The following is a 24,141-nucleotide window of genomic DNA, read 5'->3' on the forward strand; positions in this document are numbered from 1 at the left end:
GGGAGGTATCGAAGATTACACCCAAACTCTTAACGGCCGGTGCTGGCACTAATTGCACCCCCGCAAGAGATGGGAGTTGCCCCCTCGATCCCATATCGTCCCGCCCCAGCCAGAGGACCTCTGTCTTCGAAGGATTTAACTTCAACCGGCTCCCACGTAACCATCCAGCCACAGCTTCCAGACATCTGGTCAGTGTGTCTGGGGCCGAGTCAGGATGGCCATCCATCAACAGATAGAGTTGGGTGTCATCAGCATACTGATGGCAACCCAGCCCAAAACTCCGGACAAGCTGGGCGAGGGGGCGCATAAAGATGTTAAAAAGCATCGGGGAGAGAATTGCACCCTGAGGCACTCCACACACCAAGGAGTGGCGTGATGACAATTCCCCCCCAAGCGCCACCCTCTGTCCCCGACCAGAGAGAAACGAGCGCAGCCATTGAAGGACTGTGCCCTGGATCCCCACGTCGGCAAGGCGGTGGTCCAGGAGTTCGTGATCGACCATGTCAAAGGCTGCTGACAGATCTAGAAGAATCAGCAGCCCTGACCCGCCTCGATCCAGCTGCCTGCGGAGATCATCTGTTAGGGCGACCAGAGCCGTCTCGGTCCCATGACCAGCGCGGAAGCCGGACTGGAATGGGTCCAGAGCAGATGTTTCATCCAGAAACCTACCAAGCTGTTCAGCAACCGCTCTCTCAATCACCTTACCCAGGAATGGAAGATTCGAGACCGGGCGGTAATTGGATAGATCTGAGGGATCTAATGATGTTTTCTTTAAGAGCGGACGCACCACCGCCTCCTTCAGTTCCCCTGGGAATATCCCGGTGCCAAGGGACAAATTGATGATATCCCCCAGGGGGCCCTGCACCTCGTCTGGACACGCTCTAATCAGCCATGACGGGCACGGGTCAAGAGGACAGGTGGTGGGCTTTCCAGCTTGGAGGAATCTGTCCACATCGGCTGGGGATATCCGGTCAAAGTGGTCCAATACTGGACCCGAGGACAGTCGAGGGGCCTGGTGCTGGTGTCTTGCATTGTGATGTTTTCTTGCTGCTGGATTTCTTTGTTGTTTTAAGAATTGCTTTTTAGCTTGTTTTATTGCTATTGTTGTTATTTTATTCTGCATGCCGCCTTGGGTATGCATTTGGCATAGAAAGATGGGATATAAATGCAGACACGCATGTGTGCATATGTACATAAGTCCAATTCATCATTTTGAAGAACGAAGAGTTGTACTGATGGTTATTTGTGCTTTGTCTTTTTCCAACATTTATGTACGTATGGACATCCATACATTTTTAATTTTTATATTGGAGGGGTTAATTGGAGGTTGCAATTCACATCTCGTGATACAATATATGGTGGAAAGCAAAGTCTCTCTCTAGTGAGAGCACAGATGGCTGGTTATTTAATGCTGCTCCAAGCATCTTTTTGACTGCTAAAACAGAACCAGTGTTTTACTGCATGTATTTTGAATGAGGAAAAAGAGAGCTTTAAAAAATGTTTCTGGCAATGGAGGGAAGCAACGGAAGGTGAAAAGAGGGCAGAGAACTGTCACCATCACAGCACCTGAGACCAGGGAATATGTGTTAAGTGAGGATAGTGGACTGAAAAAATAGGAGACTGTAAGACAGATAACAAAGACTTGCTGCTTTTGTTACTTGGGGGTTTTTTCCCCTTAAATAGTTTGTGTTGCTTGTCAAATCTTCTGATGACACAACCTGCTTTTAAAGTTTACTTTTCATTAGTGAGAAAGGGTGAGGGAGAAACCCTGATATATCTATGCATGATGAAAGGAATAGGGCAAGTCTTGGGCTCAGACTTAGGGGAGGGGGTTATTCTCTCCATGTTCCTTTTTCCTCCCAGATCTTCATACTGAATAGGGAGTCTTAGCCATATTTTTCTAAACCTCCTTCCCTTCCTATCTGGCCTCCTCGCTGCCACACCAATATAGAATACTCTTTACACATTTGTAAGAACTTGATCATTTTGTGTGGCAGCGCCTACACATTGGAACTCCCTGCCTATTGATATCAAGCAGGCATCTTCGCTGTATTCCTTTTGGCACCTGATAAAAAACATTCTTGCTTAGTCAAGCCTACCCAGATGCTTGGAAAAGCTTTTGTGAATTTTAAACTTCTTGTATGTTTAAATGTATGGCACATCTCTCTCTGTGTGCGCACGGCAGAAATGGACAGGGCAGTTGTTTTTGTTTGCATTTTAATGAGAATTGGCCTAATTTGCAGTTCTTGAACCAGTGTGTGGACCCAAAGCAAGCTATGCTTCTAAATTTGTACTTCTCCAAGTATTGTAATGCAGTTCTGCAAGCAAACAATATATGCAAAATTGTATGCATTAGGGGGAATTGTACACAAAATGCATATAAGCACTGGGTAATATCCCACCCAGAATAGACCCATCATTTTCCTTGACTGCACCTTGCAGGTGATACCCAACGGTAGTCATAACTCAATGTATAGCGTCATGGTTAGGCCTTAACAGAAAGCTTAATTCTGTGGTATGATAGGCTTAGTAGTTATTAGCACAAATGCGATGCAGCAGATGATCGATTGCTTATTTTCTTGTTTTCTTGTCACTCTGGTAAATTCTTAACAAGCTTTGCTTTTCAGAAATTATTTGCGTCTTGTTGACATAAACACTAACTTCAATACTGCAAGATTATGATGTGTATTGGGCAGATTAGCCAGCACAGCAAAAAAAATGCAAGAAAATGGAAATATAATCCCTGTTATTTCTCACCAAGCTAATGAAAGCCTTTTTAATGCAGGCACACAATAGGGTTCAAATCGTCAGAATCTAAAAAATGGTTTACATTAAAAATGTGATATATGAATATATCAAGCATACCTTCCTTTGTATTTCTGATTTCCACAGGATAGTCTACAAGATTGGTTTGATATAGAGGTACTTTAAACATACATAACTTCAAGACTTCTTTTTAAAAAATCATCTATAAACCATTTCCCCCCTGAAATAAGTCTCCCCAAAAGGCAAACTTCCTCTTTTGGAGATATTACCCTCACATCTTTAGAAATGAACACACAATAGTTCAGATTCAGATCATATCCCCGAACTAGCTCAAAATCTCTTTAAAAAAAACACAACACGTTCCCAATTGCTGAATTTGTCAAAAGCTAGGCACCAAGCGCTAGTACAATAACTTTCAAAAGAGTGTGATAGAATGAGCTGTGAATGGTACAATTTGACCCCAGATGCCAACTCTTCCAAGATTTGTCTTTTTCCACTGTCTCATGTACCCCATTCCATGGCAAAATTCTTAGACCCTTGGAACCCATCACTTTAGAACTATCTTTTAATCCACCCCATGGCCAGCAGCCTACGAGGAACTTGCTGTGGCACTAGGTTTTCCATTTTCCGTTCTGCTCCTTTTAATACACTGGAAGCATTTTTACAAAAGGCAAGGCTTAATTAATGCCAGATAAAAACCTGCTCTTTCTTGTGGGGTCTTGCACAGCATCTTTCCCTAATGCAATAAATAAATAAATGCATAGAAAATATTCTGCAAATGGCAAAATGTCTGAAAATGAATGTCAGGGAGATTTGAAATTGCCATTTGGAACCGGGCTGGCAGTGTGTTTGCCAATTTACCTTTGATTTCTGAAGAAAACCGAACATCTTGATCTGTTTCAAAATAACTCCTTGTGCTCATGAGATCGGCACAAAGGGCCCTTTTATGTGGGTCAAAGGGATGTTTCCCCCATGCCCATTTAATATGTTGTCTGTGAAGTTCTGTGTGCTGCCCTTAGGGCCATCCACATGCTGGCGATATGCATGTAACTTGCACAGCAAGTTTTCCTTCCTCTCTGAATCACAATGTCTGCAATTCAATCTGCCCCACAATGAAATTGTGTGTGTGTGTTTTCCCCTCCACATTCGCCAGGTATGCAGTAAGCTATTGCTCCCCATGAAAAGGGTCTTCATATGGGGGGGACACACTATAGTAGGAACTTATCATTTATACTGCTTTCATCATGACAATGACTGATGTGGCTCTCCGAGAATATTATATATTTAGAAGTTTAGAAAGGTTCTCCTTTTGCTGGGGGGGGGGGGGAGAATGCTGCTTTGTACTTAAGAAGCATATCTCATCATACTCAGTGAACTCCTGAACTAAGTCTTAAATGTTTAAAGAAAGGTCAAAAAGGCAGCCTGCTACAAAAGTGTGCAACTCACACCTGACTAATATCAGAGAATAAAATCATGCAGGGAATAATTTGAGTAAGTTTTTCTTTCCATTTAAACAAAAAGTCATAGATTTTTCCCCCCTTCTGAATATTTATCACAAAGATATAGCCTTGGAACTGGGGGGTTCTTAACAAAGCAGAAAGCAAACTTTTGGTTCAGGGAGGAAAGAGAAAAAGTCCATAAGATTCTTCATAAACTTTGGGAGCGTTTCCTCAAAACATGCTTCTCCATTTATACAACAGATCAAGGAAGGCTAGAATCCAATTTCAAATCAAATAACCTCCATATCGATGTGCAGGGTAGTTGACAGTGCACTCTCATCATCTCTGTGCTTTCTGGTGGGTAATGTGCACAATATAACTTAGAGTAGCCATTTGGCAGAAAACTGCTGTAGTCAAATTGAAATAGCCTTTAGTGCCTTGGTTAAAATGGAGAGCCCATAAGATATGCTTGTCATGGGAAGGCGATGCAGGGTTGTGGGGGTGGGGGGGAGTAGTGTGTTTGAATTAAGGTGGGGGATTTGTACTGTTGATGGAACTGCACAGATGTCAGGATCTTATTTAAAAGTGTTAAGGCACAGCACAACACCGAAGCAAAAATTTGTTAGGCTAGTGGGCTAGCGATCAAATATTTCATTGCCGTAATTAGCAGCAACCTGTGAGTCACTTACACATAACTGTATGCTTCAGGAGGAAAACGCAAGCCGGATCTTTGAAAACTGGGCTGTTTCCGGCTGCTCTGAGACCTAGATGGTGAAAAGCGGGATAAGATTGAGAGAGAGAGAGAGAAATTGCACACAAATATTTGTATATCAGGAGAAAGAAACACTAAAATGCTAGGGAATTCTTGTGAGAACTTTAAAAAAAAAAAGGATTTGGCAAACTGAAGTAGAAATGTGGCAAACCAAAAATAAGATTAGAAAAATGAGAAACTAAGAGAAACCAAAATTGACAGATTAACCCATCCCTATTTGCCACATGCTGTGGTAGTAAATGTATAAACAACAGCCAACCCACCAGCCAACCCCCCAATCATACCCTGAGAGTGTAGTACTTCAGAATGTATATGAGATAGTTAGGTTTCAATTTATTTGTTTAGTTAGAAGCTAAAACAGAAGAGAAGGCAAAAACACACACCACCCGAACTGAACCACAAATTTAGCTATTAATTTCCTTCACACAAATGAAGAGATGCTCAAAGTAACATAGTGAGGAACCTGAACATCACAGACCACTAGGGTTGGTCTTCTGACTTTTGAGAGTGGTTTTCCAAGAAGCGTGGGAGTCCTGCTGTTGGGGAGCCCTTTCTGTGTCCCCATGAGCACGGAGGTGTTTCTTACAGAGCAATTTCAATCCCCACCTAAAATACCTCAGGATTCTGGTCTAATTGTATCATGACAGAGGTGGTGGTTAATGCGTTGCTTGCAGTGAATTCAGGGTTTTGTTAAAGACAAGCATGGGGGGGGGGCAATTATATCGGGACCACTGTGCATTAACCCTTCCATCCCACGCCACAACCCTTTAAAAAATGCCTCATCCCATATCACAAATAATGATAGAACAATAATTTCCATTTGATTTCCATTTGATTTCCCCTATCACTATATACAGTGATTTTTTTCAGGATTGTGGTGGCAGGGGACAGATTAAACCTCACAATATCAATGTGCATTGGGGGTGTGGTGCCTTAGCGTTACTGTTGAAAATGAACAACCTAACAAGCAACATACTTAATGCAACAAATTGAAGTATAGTATGAAATGTACTTTTGAATAAAAAAGGAAATGGCCTGATGGGTGTGGAATTAAAATATGCTGCTTCTAGATGGATTCTTTTGACACAGCATACAGAGAAATTGACTTCTCTAGAGTCTTGGCTCTTTTTGTTAAAACGGTCATTCAAAGGTGCTTTTTTTCTTTACATATGGCCCTGCCTGAGAGACCTATTTATTAACCAAATACCGAAACTGGTCTTTGCCTTTTGTATTGTATTCTCTCTAGGACGCTTAGAGGTTCTACCAGCAAACCTCCCACAAACTAGTTCTAAATCAATAGTTTGTTATACCACATACTGTAGATCTGTACTGTCGTTTCTTCCTACAACCCATAGATACATAAGCCTGATTCTGGCATTTGCCTAAATCTGTGTGAGTGGAGAGGGTACAAAGGTGTGCAGGCAAGCCCTGCTCAAATGTCCCCAAATGCACCAGGAGGACTCTAAGCATCTTCACCCAAACTCACTTAGAATCCTGCTTCCATCCTACTCTCTCAATGGGTGAATGCATTAAGTGAAGGGGGGATGTTGGAGGTGGAGTTTGCATGTGTGGCCCTGCCCCTCCCCACTTTTAAACTACAAGGATTTGGGAGGGTGATGAAGACAATATGAGATTGCACTACCCAACCTCTGTGATTCCTCTGTTCTTCCTGCACCCGTTTCTTCACATTCATACACCTGCAGTATGCACCTCGAGTCCATTCTCTTGCAGAATGTGCACAATTTAAAAGGGAAAGCTTTTGTGTGTTCTTGTGGGCTTCAGAAGGTATTCTTCACTACTCCTGAACTCCATGCCCCGTGATAAGCCACAGCGAATAGGTGCAGCAGAAAAAGGAAAGCCCAGGCAAAATGCAGGTGATGCAAAGGGGTTGAAGAAGGAAAAATGGTATATTATCCGATGCGTTTCAGACCTCTTGGGTCCTTCATCGTGGAGTTTCAAATGCAGAAGTTTAATCTCTCTTTTTTACACTGTCTCCTCTTCCCTTCTGCAACAATACTAAATAGACAGCAGAAGTCAAGAGAAGATGGTGTGACAAAAAATAGAACTTCTGTATTTGAAACCCATTGATGAAGGACCCAGGAGGTCTAAAACGTACTGGATATTTAAAAATAAAATCCAACCTTTCCTTTCTGCTTCCCCATCCCCATGAAAAAACCAGACGCAGTGCTGCTTCCTCTGACACTCTCCCCATCAACGGAAGACAACAAGAGGGTTTGTGGGTCAACTCTCTATATCGCTGCCACAGGCTCTGACTCGGCTCAGCTCCATTAGATATTCAGGCTTTTAAATGCTATTGGATACTCATTGCAACTTTGGAGGATTTCTTTTCTCATGATAGAAATCAGCATCTCGTTTTATTTATATTCATTTCCCCAACTTTATTCAGATTCATACAAATTGAAAATCCCATTAGAACAATGTTGGCTTTGCAAAGAACACAACCTTAAAAGGAATTCAAATATTTCTAGCACCTTGGAACATGTTAATTTTATAAGATTATTAGCAATAAACTCATTTAATTTGTTAGAATACGGTGTGTGGTAAGTGGCAGTACACAGGTGACAATGTATATTTAACATTCCAGTCCTCAACACTTCACACAGAGATAAATACTTAAATTACAAAGACAGGGATAATCTTGTTGTTGTTGTCTTTCAATTATGTAGGTTAAAATGATCAGCAAGAGACCTATTCTTGCAAAAAAAGAGTACAGTGGTACCTCTGGTTAAGAACTTAATTTGTTCTGGAGGTCCATTCTTAACCTGAAACTGTTCTTAACCTGAGGTAGCACTTCAGCTAATGGGGCCTCTCGCTGCTGCTGCTGCTGCCATGCCACCGGCACGCGATTTCTGTTCTCATCCTGAGGTAAAGTTCTTAACCCGAGGTTCTACATCCAGGTTAGTGGAGTCTGTAACCTGAAGCATATGTAGCCCAAAGCGTTTGTAACCCGAGGTACCATTGTAAGAGAAAGTACATAAAGAATTGCTCACAATGTTGATAAAGAACAAAGTGTCAGTAGATCTAATGGGGTGTCCAGCTTTTCCCTGAAGGGAAGGGGCCACACATTATTTCTTGTTGTATTTTGCTGTTTCATTTTCTGGATATCTATCATAAGCAATGCTATTTCTCTAGAAAAAGAGGTGCCAGAACCCACCATGAGCACATTCCTCATTCTCTTTGAATGGCAATGGTGCCCACCTGAGAGGTGCCGGAACTGAGTTTCAGCTGGGGGGAAAAAGCCCTTGTCATAAGCAAACACTTCACTTGTGTAGATAAGCAAAAATATTTTAGAAAGGGGAAACTTTGCTTTTCAGATTGATCTATGCTACAAATATTTCATAGAACCCCCTGAAGAAAACACTGATGAATCAATTTGATTATTGTTGGAGCATGCAAATTTGAGCTGTGTAAATTCAGTTTTGGAATCCGGGAGAACAGTGTGTTACATTTTTAGTGAAGGAATAAAATCTCTCTAGGAGCATCCAAGCTTGAATTTACTGGTTTACATCAGCAGCACTATCCTGGATGATGTTTGTCTGTGTCTAAGAAGGACATGGGAGGCATGTATGAGCCAGCTTCTCCTGGTAATAGCTCAGGATGCTCCAAGCATGCTAGTTGATGGGAAGAGGGTGCAATTGAGTCCTATGCTGATCTCTCCAGGCAAGGGAGGCTGGCATGGCATGGGAATGAATTGGGGCCCCCAATTGTATTACTGAAACACCTTTCAAAATAGAGATAAGCAAACCATAAGATGAAGTAATATAGCAACTGCCAAGATTCCATATCAGTTAATAGGAGTTTATGTCCTATATTCTCACGTTTTAACGTCCATGTATAAAACCCAAAGCTAGGCTGTGCCAAATGTTCACATTTGAACATGTTCTGTGCAAAAGGGCTTTGCCCCCCAAGCTGTCCAAGCCCTGGTCACAGCGTTTGTGCCTCCTGTGTTTACAGTTGCCATTTCCATGTTTTGCTGCTTTGCCCCCCATCCCACCCCACTCTTGGATTTTTGTAAAGTGGTCCCAGCCGATTTGGGAACATGACATAGCAAGATGATATCACAGTGCCACACGGCCCTGGACCTGGATGATATCACACAGTGTTGACTACATGATGCTATTACAAAGTCAATTGAGAGTGAGGTTGAGAATCATTGCTTACCTTAAATTGACATACCAGATGGCGCTTATGCTCAGCAACGTGAGTATAGGATTGCACACTTAGATTCAGTAATGAGCATCTCTGAACAGTTTTATAATTGAATAAAATAACACCTATTTTACCCACATTCATATCATATCCTCATTGTTCCATGAAAAAGATGCTTTTATAAACTTGACGGAACAGTTTGGAGATACTTTTGTTTGATTTGATGTCACTTCCATGTCTCTATATCCACCTAATAATGGAATTGGTTTTTAAGTTCATGACTTTTGTTTTCAAGTTTAGTCTCTGTCCAGTCATACTAATAACTATGAAATTGTTTCTAGCAGGTCCAGGAGCATTATGTTATACAGTAAGCATAGAGACATTTATTTGACCTTGGCTATTCTCCTCGAAATAGTTTTTTTTAATGGGTGGAACCATTGGAAAAAATGGCAAGAAAATAAGGGCCAAATATGACCCTTGGATGAGCATGTGAAATTTTCAAAGCGCATTAATGGAACTAAATTTTCTTGTTTAAAAGAAAACTGTCATCCTTAGGGAAGAATCTGAAGTTCTGAGATTTATAAGCTTAACAAGTATTTTATTTGGAAGACTCATTAAAACTTGTTTGAACTATCTCTGTGTGTTCCCTTTATAATTTCTCCCTGTTAAAGCAGCTGATCTGAAACCAAACAAATCTCAGTGATGCACAGGACATTTCCTATGTTAAACTGAAGTTCAGAATTAGGTGGGGAAATGTATGGCCTGCGATGAAATCTATTTTAGACAAAGCCTCCTAATAGAGAGTTCTGGCGGGGGCGGGGGGACACAACTCTCTCCCAACTGTTTCAGAACCTCATTTATTGCTACAGTGCATTCATTACAATTCATTACAATTTTTAAAAGACATTAATATCTTAAGTCTGTGATTGTAACAATTTAGATAACAGCCCATGTACAAGAAACCAAATCTGCTGTTTAGTACCATATGGCTCCAAGGTAGGCAGCCAAGAACATGGCATCTCTGTGAGTGACAGGATCCATGGTTCCAAGACGGATCCTTAAGTTAAAGATCAAAAATTTCTGAGCCTATCCATGGGGGATTAGATTCTTTGGAAATGTATCAAGCTTCCCGTCAATGTCATGGCAAAGGGTTGCCTCAGCAGGCAGCTTAGGGCGTGTCATTTTAGGGGAGTGAAACTAAATTCTTGCGTCGCAGCAGCTTTGGGAATGGCCTCAAATCTAACTGTAAAGGCTGTCTCTTTATCATGTTCCCTGAAATAGCTTATTTCAAGAAGAGGTGTGTGTGTGTCTGTGTGTGTGTGTGTGTGTGTGTGTGTGTGTGTGATTTACTGCATTCAATCGGAACTCTTAATGCAGGAAGATGAGGTGGCAGTAGGCCTACCACATCTCCTTTTCAGTTCCATGTGCCTTGAATTTTCCTCACTTGTCCCGCTCTATCTGGCATGAGGGTCCATGTGTTTCAGTGACCAGGCTCTTCTCATTGTTGAGTTGCAGATGCAATGACTGCTTGCTGTATGAATCGTCCTAGCCAAAACTGTGAGTAGCTTGCACAGTCTGAGCCTGTTCTTCCATTTTGGCCTGATCGATTCTCCCTCTGAGACAACTTTCCTCAGTTGGAGTTTTCCCATTCATCAAATAAAAAAAGCATAGATGGCCACATTGGTCCATAGGGATTGGCGCGTGCACACACACACACACACACACACACACACTACATAACCCATGATTGTTGATTTGTCCCAGCAGCCTTGGTGCAACTCATTAATACCTAACAGAGGCTGATCTCATTTTAACTGAAACTGTATTCCAGACTGGGAGCTTTGTATTCCTAACAGGTCATTGGAAACCGGTTTTGGGTGTGTGTGTTTTTTAACTTACTGAATTTTCCATTGAAAGGGTAAATCCAGAAATACAGGACAGCATTTTAATGCCAATGACATTGTGTGGAAATTGCAAAACAAAAAACCCTGCATGTATCAGGAACACCCCTATAGTATGAACCTGAATCAGGAAGCACCCCAAGTCTCCATCTTGGACTATTACAATTGCAGACTTTGTGGCTTTAACTTCAGGCCAGGTTGTTGTTTTTTTCTCCCCTCCCTGCTTTGACATTCAGCCTTTTAAAAAGTTTCTGGAGTACTCAAAAGTTTGCCCGCTCTTTTGTGATTCACAATCCTGCATGACCACTGGCTTTTTCAAACTGTTTCTTTCCCCGACACCAGCACATTCAACCCCATACGCACATTTAACAATATTTGGGGAAAGAATTAAGTTTGCTTCCCCACCCACCCCAAATCCGAAGAATGGGCATGTACATTATCTTAACAGTTGACTTAAATCTTCCTTGTTAATAGTAAACAGTAGTATTTAACAGATTGCATGTCATCTTTAGCATGGCACCATGTTGACTGTAGGAAAGGCAAGGTCACTTCTGCTTGATTCTTGCATTGGAAACCTGCATTTTAAAAAAGTATGGGTTGTGTTTTTTAAAAATAAAATAAAAACAACAACTTTGTCTGCAGCAAGATCCGGAGCTAGTTGTTCAGTATATGACATTTTTCTTTTCTGAGTCAAAATTGAACCAATGCCCAGCATTGCTTAAAGGTGTTAATTGCTAGATTGGATATAAAAATGAAGGTTGTGACCCCTTATGGTAATTAAATATCCTATGGCAATGTTCCCAAGAAAAAGGAAGCTAACCATGCTTTTCTGGCTCAATTCTATATGTAGGGTTATCTAATCCTATAACAGCTTCACTGCAGATGATCTAATTTGAAGTGCTTGTGGTATGATTACTACATTGCAGAAGATTCAGATGACTGTTTCCTTCACCTCTGCATTTATTAAGAAAGGTGATTGGGGGTCACCTGAGATGAGCAATGAGTCTCACATGTGATTGCCTGAATTAGCTCTCAGCTGCACACATAAACTAGTGTTTACTTTTAAATGTAGCACTAGTGCCTAAGGGCAACGTAGGTCCATTATTATGTAGTCCTACCCATATCTACTCAGAGGTAAATTCCATTGAGTTCAGTGAGACTTACTCGTTGATAAGTATCTATAGGACTGCAGCCTTATTGCTTATATATTTTTGCACTCCATATGGTGCAAAGTGCATTTTAGAACTTAAATAGATAAAATGCAATAGCCAACCATGAATGGGAACAAGGTGCACCTCCACTCTTTAAAAAAAATACATTAAAAAGACCCTCTAAGCGGCTTACATATCATATGTAATATTTGTAATAAAATGCCAATGAAAACAAACTTAAAAACAGGAAGACATGACATAATTTATCAAAATATAGATAAAATCAACTGTTTTAAAAACAACTATACCTAAGGAAATCTTTTACAAATTTCCTTGTAAGCTTGATCCTTAAATTCCCAATTACTGTACTTGTTGTTCATAACAACAGGCTATGCTCCTCTGATCACTGGGATAGCCTTCCCACAGTGATGCATTCTCATTCCTTGGTTACTACAATGTCCTGTACAGGGATCTTCCCTTAGAGATGATCCATTTTCATGTACTATTTTGTTTTTACCATTTTATTGGAAACCATCTTGGAATTGCAGTAGGACAAAGGACAGCTTATAAATAAGGTAAATGAGTAAGTAAGAAGAGGAACATTTGTCCTATGCACCAATATGCCTGCAATTCCAGGCTGCATTCCCAGGGACCCTGGACCCGTTATCAAGTACAGTGGTAGCTCGGGTTAAGAACTTAATTCGTTCCGGAGGTCCGTTCTTAACCTGAAACTGTTCTTAACTTGAAGCACCACTTTAGCCAATGGGGCCTCCTGCTGCCGCCATGCAATTTCTGTTCTCATCCTGAAGCAAAGTTCTTAACCCGAGGTACTATTTCTGGTTTAGCGGAGTCTGTAACCTGAAGCGTATGTAACCCAAGGTACTACTGTACATCCTTTTTCATAAACCTTGAACACAACAGGCAACAGGAAATATGTAGTGAAGACAAACCATATGTTTGCTTGTTTTTTGTTTTTGTTTTTGCATTTGAAAACCAATTCAGAGACTTGAAAGTAAGGGTCAGAGTAGATGCTACAAATGTATCAAAGCTCAAACAGGGTTGTTTATTAAGAAAATGGAGAGAAGCCTCGTGAAGGTGCACAAAGTAGGAAAGCAAAGGGTGCTTAAATATTTTTGCTGCTGGTCAGCTTCCAACTCAAAATACCCTCAAGCTGCTTTTCTCCTGCTGGTGTTCCAGAAGTGTAATGTACCCTGCAAAACAAGCATCTGGAACCCGGTGCAATGAAGAGCAGCTTTCCGGAGGGAGTGATTTTGAGCAGAAAAATTATCAGCAGGGAAAGAGTTAAGCGCTCCTCCTCCCACCACAGCTTAGAATTGTTGCTTAGTGCCAACCCAATTGTCTACCTGTCTGCCCAGAAGTAAGTCCTTGGCTTACTCTTAGGCAAGTGAGTATAGAATTGTAGCCTAAGGCTCCTTTCCATTTATTTATTTTTTCTAAAGAAACAACCTGAGCTTTGTTACATGCATTTCTGTGTAACATCTGGTTTGCCCCTAAGACAATAATAAGAGCAGGTTTAATTCTAACTTTTCAAGCCTTTTCTAAGTGCTTGATATTTTAACCTCAGAACTGCATTAATGCTGGAGGGGGAAAGAACTACATACAAAGGTTATCTCCATGGTGATTGTTTTTGTGTTTTCATACTATACTTTTAACATATGAAAATCTTGTAAATAAGGAAAATAGATCAATAGAAAAATAAATGCAGTCATTCTCCCCCACTCCACCCCCCACAAATGAATTATGAAAAGAAATCAGATATATGGGGCAGGTTTAAGTGAAGACAGAAAAAAATTGCTAGCATTAAACATTGGCTATAGAGAGAAATATATAAGGAACATTTTATCTTTCTAAAAATATAGCTTTCCTGGTTCCAGTGTAATATGCAGTGGGAGAGGTTAGCAGCCCTTTAAAGTGGATTTCAAAACTCTGTGAATTAACAGTGCAATCCTATGTATGTTCCAGTTATAATAGATTTGTTCGCTTGCCAAAATCTAACATACTCAAACAAGGCGGGAAATAATCATTTCAGACTTAAAAGAAAAAAATAGATTCATGGGTAAAATTTTGATCTCTCCTTTCCTTGTTTAAAGCTGCAACCTTAAACACACTTGCTAAGAGAAAGCCCCATTGAATGCAATGGGATTTACAAGCGTAGAATTAGGTTGCATAAGTTATTTATTCTAAATACCGGTAATACAATGTTTAAACCAAGAATTATTTAGTCGGGGAAAATGATCTCACACTGAAACTAGATTTTTATATGGCGCTCTCATGTTTTTCAAGTCCCCCATACATCACAGGCTAGATTGAAATAGAGCTGATAGACAATTTAAAGAGAAGAATTTCATTGGTGTTCTCAGCAACACTTAGGCATGAAGGACCACATGTGAGGTAAGCCCATCGCCAGCAGAAGGTTTCCTCTCTTTCAGGCTCTGGGGAGTGTATGTGACATTCCATTAGAATGTTTGCGTTTTCGTTATTTATTATCTCAGAGATACAGTGTTATTTCTTGTAGGACTGCAAAGTCAATTCAATCTGGATGACAACTCAGGCTGTGTCTGCACTGTAGGGTATCCCTCTTATGTATTATATTGGTTTGGTTTACAGACCATAGCAGCATATCAGCCATTCATCAATTGCCCTGTCCCTGGCTTTGTATCTCATCGCTGTTTACCTTTTACCCTGCTCTAAATAGTTTGCGTGGTTATGTCAGAATTTCACACCTCTTATGATAGGTGGGCAAAGTTTGTCTCTCATCCTCCTCAATCAACTTGCAAAAATAAACACTCTCACAGAGCAGTTGTAGAATTTGCACATATTCCAGTGAACAACGTGTTGCGTTTGGATAGGAGTCAAAATCTCTGCTGTGTCACACACCCTAGACTGCCTCCAAAGTTTGTTGTGAGGAAACATGAAATGAAGGCTCAGGTCCAAAGACAAGGGTGAGGGGGGTGTTGTCACTTTTATATACACCACCCCCCATATACCTGCAGTCTTCTGTATCCACTGGAAAACTGATGTGCCAAATACCCCGATAGCTTCCCCTCCTCTCTTCTTGCTCCCGCTGCTTGAAATGTAAGCCACACCAGAGGCTTTTAAAAAGGGAATATAAATAAATAAGAGAAACACTCTGTGGGTTCTAAGAGAAGAATAGATCATAGGTAGAGAAGACCAGATTACAGCAGTCATGAAATAAGCCACTATGATAGATTACAACAAATGTAGAAAGGGAAAAAAATGTGCTTGATAAAGCATAGAAGTAAAAAGAAAGTGATTGCTGTTCTTTATAAAAATTCAAACACAACCATACATTTTTCTTACTATTTTTCGTTCTTTCTGAGAGACCAAATGCATTTTCAGCTGACTAACAGAGTTACTGCAACTCTGGAACGCTGCATTCTAGAGCAGGTCTGCCTTTCCTCTATTTCAGAGGAGTAAATCTTCAGACAATAAAAGGTCTCTATTTCCTTGTCAACCTTGCGAAATCCCACATTTCGTGGCCTAGCCACTATTATGGCGTCAGTGCATAACTTTGTAGTGTTAAGTATCAGTCACATGGCCATCTCTTCCCACAATTTCAGTGGCTGCAGGCTCCTACCCATTTGAGCAGAAGAGAGTTGAAGCTAAGCAACTTTTCAGGCCGATTGGGTGGGGATGATGGATTATGTCCCTGCTGAGAAACAAATAAAAAGTAGGTTTGTCAAGTGACCAAAATTTCTATTTTATTATTATTATTTTTGCTTCTCCAAGTCAATTAGCTACGATGCTTTAACTGATTCTTCAATCAATTGAACACTTTAAAAGCTCAATACTATAGACTTTCATTATAGCCTCTGCAATGTTCCTTCCATAGATCAAGAGGAGATTTTTTTCCCTTTTCTTTTTGGACACCTTTACATAGCATTTAAAAGTCCACTCCATTTCCCCCCAGTAGTTCTACCATACTGGATTCAGCAGTGGTTCTAATCCAATCTTCTTTTTCTTTGAAAGCTAAACCTCGTCAGGCAGCCATGAAAGATTCTGATAGTCATTGTAACTAATTGTTAGTACTTAAGTTGGAGGGACGCGGGTGGCACTGTGGGCTAAAGCCTCAGCGCCTAGGGCTTGCCGATCGAAAGGTCGGCGGTTCGAATCCCCGCGGTGGGGTGCGCTCCCGCTGCTCGGTCCCAGCACCTACCAACCTAGCAGTTCGAAAGCACCTTCGGGTGCAAGTAGATAAATAGGTACCGCTTACCAGCGGGAAGGTAAACGGCGTTCCGTGTGCTGCGCTGGCTCGCCAGATGCAGCTTTGTCACGCTGGCCACGTGACCCGGAAGTGTCTCCGGACAGCGCTGGCCCCCGGCCAATAGATGTGAGATGGGCGCACAAACCCCAGAGTCTGTCAAGACTGGCCCGTTCGGGCAGGGGTACCTTTACCTTTACCTAAGTTGGTTTAATAAAAACAACAACACTCTGCTTGGACCACTTCACTGTGATCACTTCCAGACTACATGCTTATTGAGCATTCATCTTGATTTGTTTGTTTGGAGGTTATACAATGATGCATTAAGCAACTGTTATCCCACAGAGCCTAGGGCTTGCCTATCAGAAGGTCGGCAGTTCGAATCCCCACAACGGGGTAAGCTCCTGTTGCTCCTGCCAACCTAGCAGTTCGAAAGCACGAAGTCCAAGTAGATAAATAGGTACCGCTCCAGCGGGAAGGTACGGTAAATGGCATTTCCGTGCGCTGCTCTGGTTCGCCAGAAGCGGCTTAGTCATACTGGCCACATGACCCGGAAGCTGTACGCCAGTTCCCTTGGCCAGTAAAGCAAGATGAGTGCCACAACCCCAGATTCGTCCACGACTGAACCTAACCTTTACCTTTACCCCACATTTTCCAGTGCATTTTCCTGTCAGTTTCCTTACAGCAAATAGTCCGGGGGAGGGGACATACCAAATGCGATTGAATCTCACATGAAAACAGCAATTGTCTATAAATGCCCTATATTTTCCTGGATCCCTGGAGAATTGTATACCTTAATGCACCATTTCTTGAACTGGCATACAGTTCTCTCTTCCCCAGTTGTCTGATGTGGTAGAAAGATGGTTCTTGGCAAAAGGCAGGTAAAGGCCGAGACTCAATGTGGCGCTCCCACAGTTGACAGGAGTTGGTGTCCAACAACATCTGGAAAGGCACGGTTTTTCCATCCTTGCTCTAGCATGTATGTGTGTCTTCACCCTGTGTCTTAGTCATATTGTTTTCACGGAGGTACTTTACTACTTCAGAAAGATTCAGAGAGACAGCGGCAGAAAGAGGAAGTTCTGCTTTTGTTCCTTAAGAATGTCCAGAGCCACTCTGGGAAACATGCCGTTGGAGATACCTGATGCTGTAGATATCATAGCCTAGAAGAGTCAAGATGCCCGAGATTATTTTATTTCTTTTATATCATTATTTGAGGTATTTATATACCACCCTTTCATAATATTCTTGGTTTACAGTAAAACTCTATCAAAATAAAAAGTAAATAAAATAACTATGAACTACTATAAAACAACGACAAATAAGATGGCAAAACCCGTTCATTTATTTTCTGGGTATGTACCCCACCCTTCGGGATGCGGGTGGCGCTGTGGGTAAAACCTCAGCGCCTAGGGCTTAGGGATCGCATGGTCGGCGGTTCGAATCCCCGCGGCGGGGTGAGCTCCCGTCTTTCGGTTCCAGCTCCTGCCCACCTAGCAGTTGGAAAGCACCCCTAAGTGCAAGTAGATAAATAGGTACCGCTTTATAGCAGGAAGGTAATGGCATTTCCGTGTGCTGCGCTGGTGCTGGCTCGCCAGAGCAGCTTCGTCACGCTGGCCACGTGACCCGGAAGTGTCTCCGGACAGCGCTGGCTCCCAGCCTCTTAAGTGAGATGAGCGCACAACCCTAGAGTCAGACACGACTGGCCCGTATGGGCAGGGGTACCTTTACCTTTACCCCACCCTTCAGTGGAAAATATTATATATAGCACCTTGTAGCATAGAAGAGAAACCCAGTGGGCAGGGCAATTATCTACCAGTGGTTTGTTTCCCTGCTGACCTTGTAGGATCTATGCTTGTGCAGGGGGGAACCTGTGGCCTTCCAGATGTTGTTGGACTTCATCTCCCATCAGTCTCAGCCAGTGTGGCCAATGGCCAGGGATAATGGGAGTTGTAATGCAGCAACATCTGGTTTAAGGACTAAAACATACACGGAGACAAAACAAGTAGTATTTTTCTGCAAAGTTCTTACTAAGCATGAATAAGTCTAAAGCCTGCAATGACAAAAGAGGCGTTAAAATCCATTTCTTAACAACAGCAAAAATAAGCCACATTTATTTGAGATGGAGTCTTAGGTTCTCAGTTTCTTGGTTACCCTATAGGCAAAGGTTGCTTTCAACATTTCCTTGTGCATTCCAGCTTCTTGTCATTAGTAAGGAGCTAACCAAGATTAAAGACTAGATATTTGAGCTATGTTTTTCTCTGTGGAGAGAGGAAAGGGGGGGGGGGCTGAATAAAATGAGAAATTCAGAGTAGCGGGGGTGGGGTGTGACTTTGATATAGCAAGCACAGAAGAGTGATAGGAAGGGTATTTGCTATGTGACTGTGCACTTTTTGCTTTGGCATGGGCAATAAATGAGCCAAGAAATAAAGTTATATTTACAATCACAAAAAGGGGCAGTGGGAAGCTACAGGGAGGAACAATTATCATACCGGTGGAAACAGTTTGCTCTTGAATTTCCAGACAAGCTGCTGTGGCCTTCATCATGTGTGAGTCTGCTTGGAAGCCAGGTTAATACATATATATCCCCATTATTGGAACTGTGCACAGCCCGAGCTGTCCCTAAATGGCAAGAAATAAGCAAGGAAGAGAGAGAGAGAGAGAGAGAAGCATCAGTGGCAAATTGGAATCCAAGGCCTTTTGTGCTTGTTAAATGGTGGAATGATTATAATTGGAAAAAGTGATGTGCATTAGTTCTGAGTGAATGTACAAGAAATGACAAGCGTGTAACTTAATGATTACTCCACAACACTCAGAACGGCCTCCGAGTCTTGCACGGAGCGCTTCAGCCCTACAGCAAAGAAAATGGCATACCTTCCACCGCTATTCATGGACATCCTCCACAGGTCACATGGAAATAACCCCGAAGTGATAAGTCTTAGTTTAGGAAGTCTGCTACTTAAGCTTGTATAAGTCATTGTGACAGAAGGTGGTGTGTGTGCGCGCGCGCACGCCTGCAAACCATTGTGTCTGTTAGCAACAACTGGGCAGAGTCTTGTTTTAAATGAAACAATACACTGTGTGTTTAATCTCATGGGCAGCGAGGTATCAGAAATGCTGTAGATCATATTTCTATGATTTATTGGTGAGAGCCTTTCCCTGGTGGTGTTCTTCCTTTCCCCTCTCCACTGCACGATCACCGGTACAATTTTAGAAGAATAACACTGGCCAAAGCTGCTCCGATAAATTAACATAAGCCTTTCAAAGGGATGAAAAATAGAGCATCGTTGTGCAAAAGTGTCACAGGCATAACGCTTGTAGATTGCATACATATATATATTTCAGTCATACCAAAAAAAATTCTATATGGGAGAAACAGAATATAACGAGCCCTTTGCTCATTCTGCCCACCCCGCCTTTCTTTTATGTACTTGGAAACCCAGGCAAGGGAAGAATTGTAATGGTTTGTTTTTAAGGTGAAAGGAGTATTCTGTGCCCAGCCTCATTTAAAAACTCAGGGTTAAGTGCTCAATGAAAACACATATAGTTCATAAATCTGAGCTCAAAGTAGCAGGCAATGTGTCAAGGGGCCATAATCTCTAGAGACAGGGTTTGGATTTTATTATTATTATTATTTAATTCTCACAACAGGAACCTTGGAAGGGTCAGAGTTTCACAGGATCTGGGTAAAGTCAAAGCTTTATGCTGAGCAAACCATCTTATGGAATCTTGCACTGTGTGAGGTATCGCTAATCTGCCGATGAGGCCAAGCAGCGTGCAACCGCGAAGCGCCCACAGTGGGGAGCGAACTTTAAGGCACATGGAAACTTGTGTGCAGATATGGAAGAGTTCTGTATGCAGATTCTTTTAGAACTCTGTGTGAATACTGGAAATATTGTGTGGGGTGGCGGCGGGGTGGGTGGGGGGTGGCGGCGAGGTAGGTGGGTGGGAATCCTGCCTTCACTGATACAGCTGAAGTACAGAAATAACAGATCCTCAGTATGCCACTAGGTGGCACACAATGAGCTGCAGAGCAAAAAGCCACCCAGGTGTAGATGACAAGTTTGATGGAGTTACCCTTGACTTCCAAAATTCTCTTCATACTTGTAAAAGGCTTCAGAAGATGAATTGCTGGCAGCTCACTGAGGCAAATGCACTAGATGCATGAGATGAGCAGGGGGCGGTCCAAATTCAAGTGGTAAAAATCTGCCCATGGACCACTGCCCCAAATTCTTAGAGATTCAAGGTGGGAGAGGCGGAGCCCATCAAAGAGGGGAAAGGGCAGCAGACGACCCAAATAGTTAAGCAAGTGGAGCAGCTTCTGTATGAGGACACGTTACAACATTTGGGGCTTTTTAGTTTAGAGAAAATGCGAGTAAGACGGGACACAATAGGAGTGTTGAATGCCCTATTATAATTGCTCAGCCTCTGAGAGAGGCCTGTACCTTCATTGCATTAAGGCATTACAGAGGAAATTAGAACTTGATAAAACAAAGGAGGCTGATTCGAACTTGTCAATAGCTCAGAAGAGCATGAGACTCTTAATCTCAGCCTCGGGGGGTTGGACTAGATGGTCCCTTCCAACTCTATGATTTCTAGCCCACTGCTTGCCACAGCACAGCTACTGTATATAAGCAAAGGGGTTCATGAACACAGCGGCCTGCTCCACAATGCACTGCAGCCTCCATTTGTTTCAATGGGCCTGCCTATGGCTCCATTTCAGCAGCACACCTTCAGTTTGGTAGTCTGCCCTTCCATGAGTGCAGAGCTTCACTTGCGGAAGGAATCGCTTTGCTTGGTTGAACCCTAGAGAGAAAGCTTTGGTCCTTTTCCTTTCTTTTCTATTACAGATGTATTTGAAGCTATGATTTAGTCTGGAAGAGATGCTAATAAGAAAAAGGCTTTTAATTTAAATTTTTTTTAGGAGAGAAGTCTTGACAGTTGGGAAGGAGATTATATTATGAGGTCTGTCATGCAGGTAATATCCTGTATATCGAGACTAATCACCCATTTATAGTTAAAACAAGAGGTGTTAAGGGTATAGTGAATCACAGTCTAATGATTAGTGATAAAAATCACCTAGGTAATGGAACTGGTATTGAGAAACAGATTTTTAGGCAAAAATGATTATCATGTGAGATTGATTAAAAGGATAATTGTGGAACAACGTAACCTTTCCCATCATTATGGGCTTGGAGTTGCTTAAGACCATTTCTCATAATGGTCCAATAGTCCTATATTGTAAGAAGATTGACCAGTGATTAGAAAGATATTTATTGCTTCCCATAATGTGAGGCGCTATCACATCCATACAGTGTAGGTATCATATATCTTCATCAGAAGTTAAAGTTAGAAGTTAGAACTTGGATCCATAAAACCAGTGCAGGTTTCTAATTTCAAAATAAAATAAAAGCCTAGAGCAGGGAAGGGGACTCCGTGGCCTCTCAGATGTTGTTGGTCCCCAGCCAGCATGGCCAATGGTCAAGAATGATGGGAACTGTAACAATATCTGGAAGTCTACAGGTCCCCTAACCTGGGCATAGAACAATGTAATAAAATATCATAGGGAGTTTTCAGCATGTTCATTGCAAGATCCTTTGGGATGCTTGCTAGATTTTTACTTGTTTGTATAGAAAAATGTATAGACCACTTAGGCAGGAAAAAATTCTAAGCAGTGTACATTAGTAGTGAGTAAAACAGTAAAATAGTAAACAGGTGAGTAAAACACAGGTGTCTCCCCAAGAACATCTCAGGAGACTAAAAAGTAGAGTACATAGAGATTAAAATGGAAAATGTTTTTTTGATGACACATGTAGGAAAATCTGAGCACAAAAAACCAACCCAACATGCACACGCTCAATGTAAGCAAGTGTTTCTTTTGTTCTGTACTTTTCCCCAGAGCATGCGCAGAGGGATCTTACTAGAAAAAAACATGATCCTCCCTTAAAAGATGCAGTCTTACAGTTCATGGGCATTATTATAAGCTATTTTCTAAGCTATGTATATATTGACATCAGTTGACCAATTCCATACTAAATCCAACCAGTTTCTGGAAGAAAGCCACCCTTCCACCACAGTGGAACAGCTAAACATGTGCTGCCTGATCAATTTATTTTGTGATTCATCTTCACCGCATCCTAGATCAGGGTTCATCATCATCCCAACGTATCATCTACATGCATAGATAGAAGATGTTCAAGCCTTAAGGTGAGAATTGTTCCATATTCAGTTGGGTGTTCATACAGACTCATGGCAACTTTTTTATTATTTCCTTTAATGGAGGAATTGGATAACAGAAAAGTTTTATTTAAATGGCTATCAAATTATTCTAAGAAGGATTTAAATTCTTCTGCTTATATATTCAAAAGGTAGTGGATTCTAAAATAGGTGTGCATATTTGCAAAAAGCTGTGAAAAATGTCACTCAAAGGTAGACTCTTGAAGGAATAATCCTTTATGCCGATTCCCTAAGTGATAACTTTGTAGAACCTTGATAATTTTGGAATGCCTTTCAGTGTGAAAACTAACAGCTCATAATATTGATATTTCTTTTTAAAATACACATCTTAAACTAATCCTTCCTCGGGGACCTGGAAGAATGCTAGCCATTTTTGGAATATAAATGTAAAAATATATTTTTCTTCCACACTTCCATCCAGACTTACCTGGTAGATCAAGAGTGAGGAAGCTTTTCAGACTGAGGGCCACTTTTCCTTTTCAGCAACCTTATGGGGGCCACATGCCAGTTATGAATTTTACCTTTTAACAGTAGGCTAAGTTTCTAAATATGCTCTTGCATTCATCTCTTTCCTCCAGACAGACAAACTAGAAGCATTATTGGAGTCTAAAGGCATATTTCAGCCAGGCAAAAACACTCAAGGTGTGGAGCAGGGCTGGTGAGGGGAGTGTCCCCCGGGGAGAATCCCAAGGGCCTGAAAGAAAGGCATGAAGGGTGGCAGTCAGCCCCCAGGCCTGAAATTCCTCACCCTCCTTTGGTAGGTCTTGGGGGACTTTATCATGCTAGGTTCAAACAGCAGGCAAACAAGGAGTAGTCGAGCAGTGAAGGAGGAAGAGCAAGGGTGCCGAACCTGAATGCTTCTCAATTTCTTATTTTTTTGCAAGCAGTGTGCTTGAAAGTTTCTGGGGGTCTTGGTAGACAACCTTTTTTGTTTTCCTACGAATTAAAGCTCATAGATAATGTATTTCAGTGAGCATAGTCTTGCCTTTCTAATGTGCTTGAGCGTGTTTGTGGATCAACTATGAAGAAAAATACAACAGCATTCCCCACCCCAGTGCTGACATCATTGTTAAAACCAGTGCCATATATAATGAAAGATCATGGTCAGGCTGCTGAGAAGGGATCCTTTAATTGATGGATTTTCCAGGTGCAAAATTATAGTCTCTCTTTTTAGTTTATAATGTATATATTTATTGATTTTATTGATTTTGCTTTGTTAAAAACACATTTTTAATATTGTTATTGACAAATTTATGTATATTTTGCGGTCTTTGTAAAGAGCTTGGAGATTTTTATTTACAGTTAAACAGTATGCACATTTTGTTAGGTAAAACAAAATAAAACAAATGGATTGCACCAGAACTGTATTATGTAAATCACAGCCTTGTTAGCCTGTTCAGTAATTCCAACATCACTTTGATCTCCATCACACACAAAAGCAGCTGAATGCAGGGCAAAATACAGA

At 41.5% G+C, this 24,141-nt stretch overlaps 1 long non-coding RNA gene across 1 annotated transcript in view; it reads left to right on the forward strand.

Moving 5' to 3' along the window:
* LOC308581871 overlaps positions 1-24,141 on the forward strand; it is a 429,226-nt gene that overhangs the window by 322,178 nt on the left and 82,907 nt on the right. The window lies entirely within an intron of this gene.

This window comes from Podarcis bocagei, assembly GCF_964188305.1.
Source record: "Podarcis bocagei genome assembly, chromosome: 1".
Classification (NCBI taxonomy): Eukaryota; Metazoa; Chordata; class Lepidosauria; order Squamata; family Lacertidae; genus Podarcis; species Podarcis bocagei.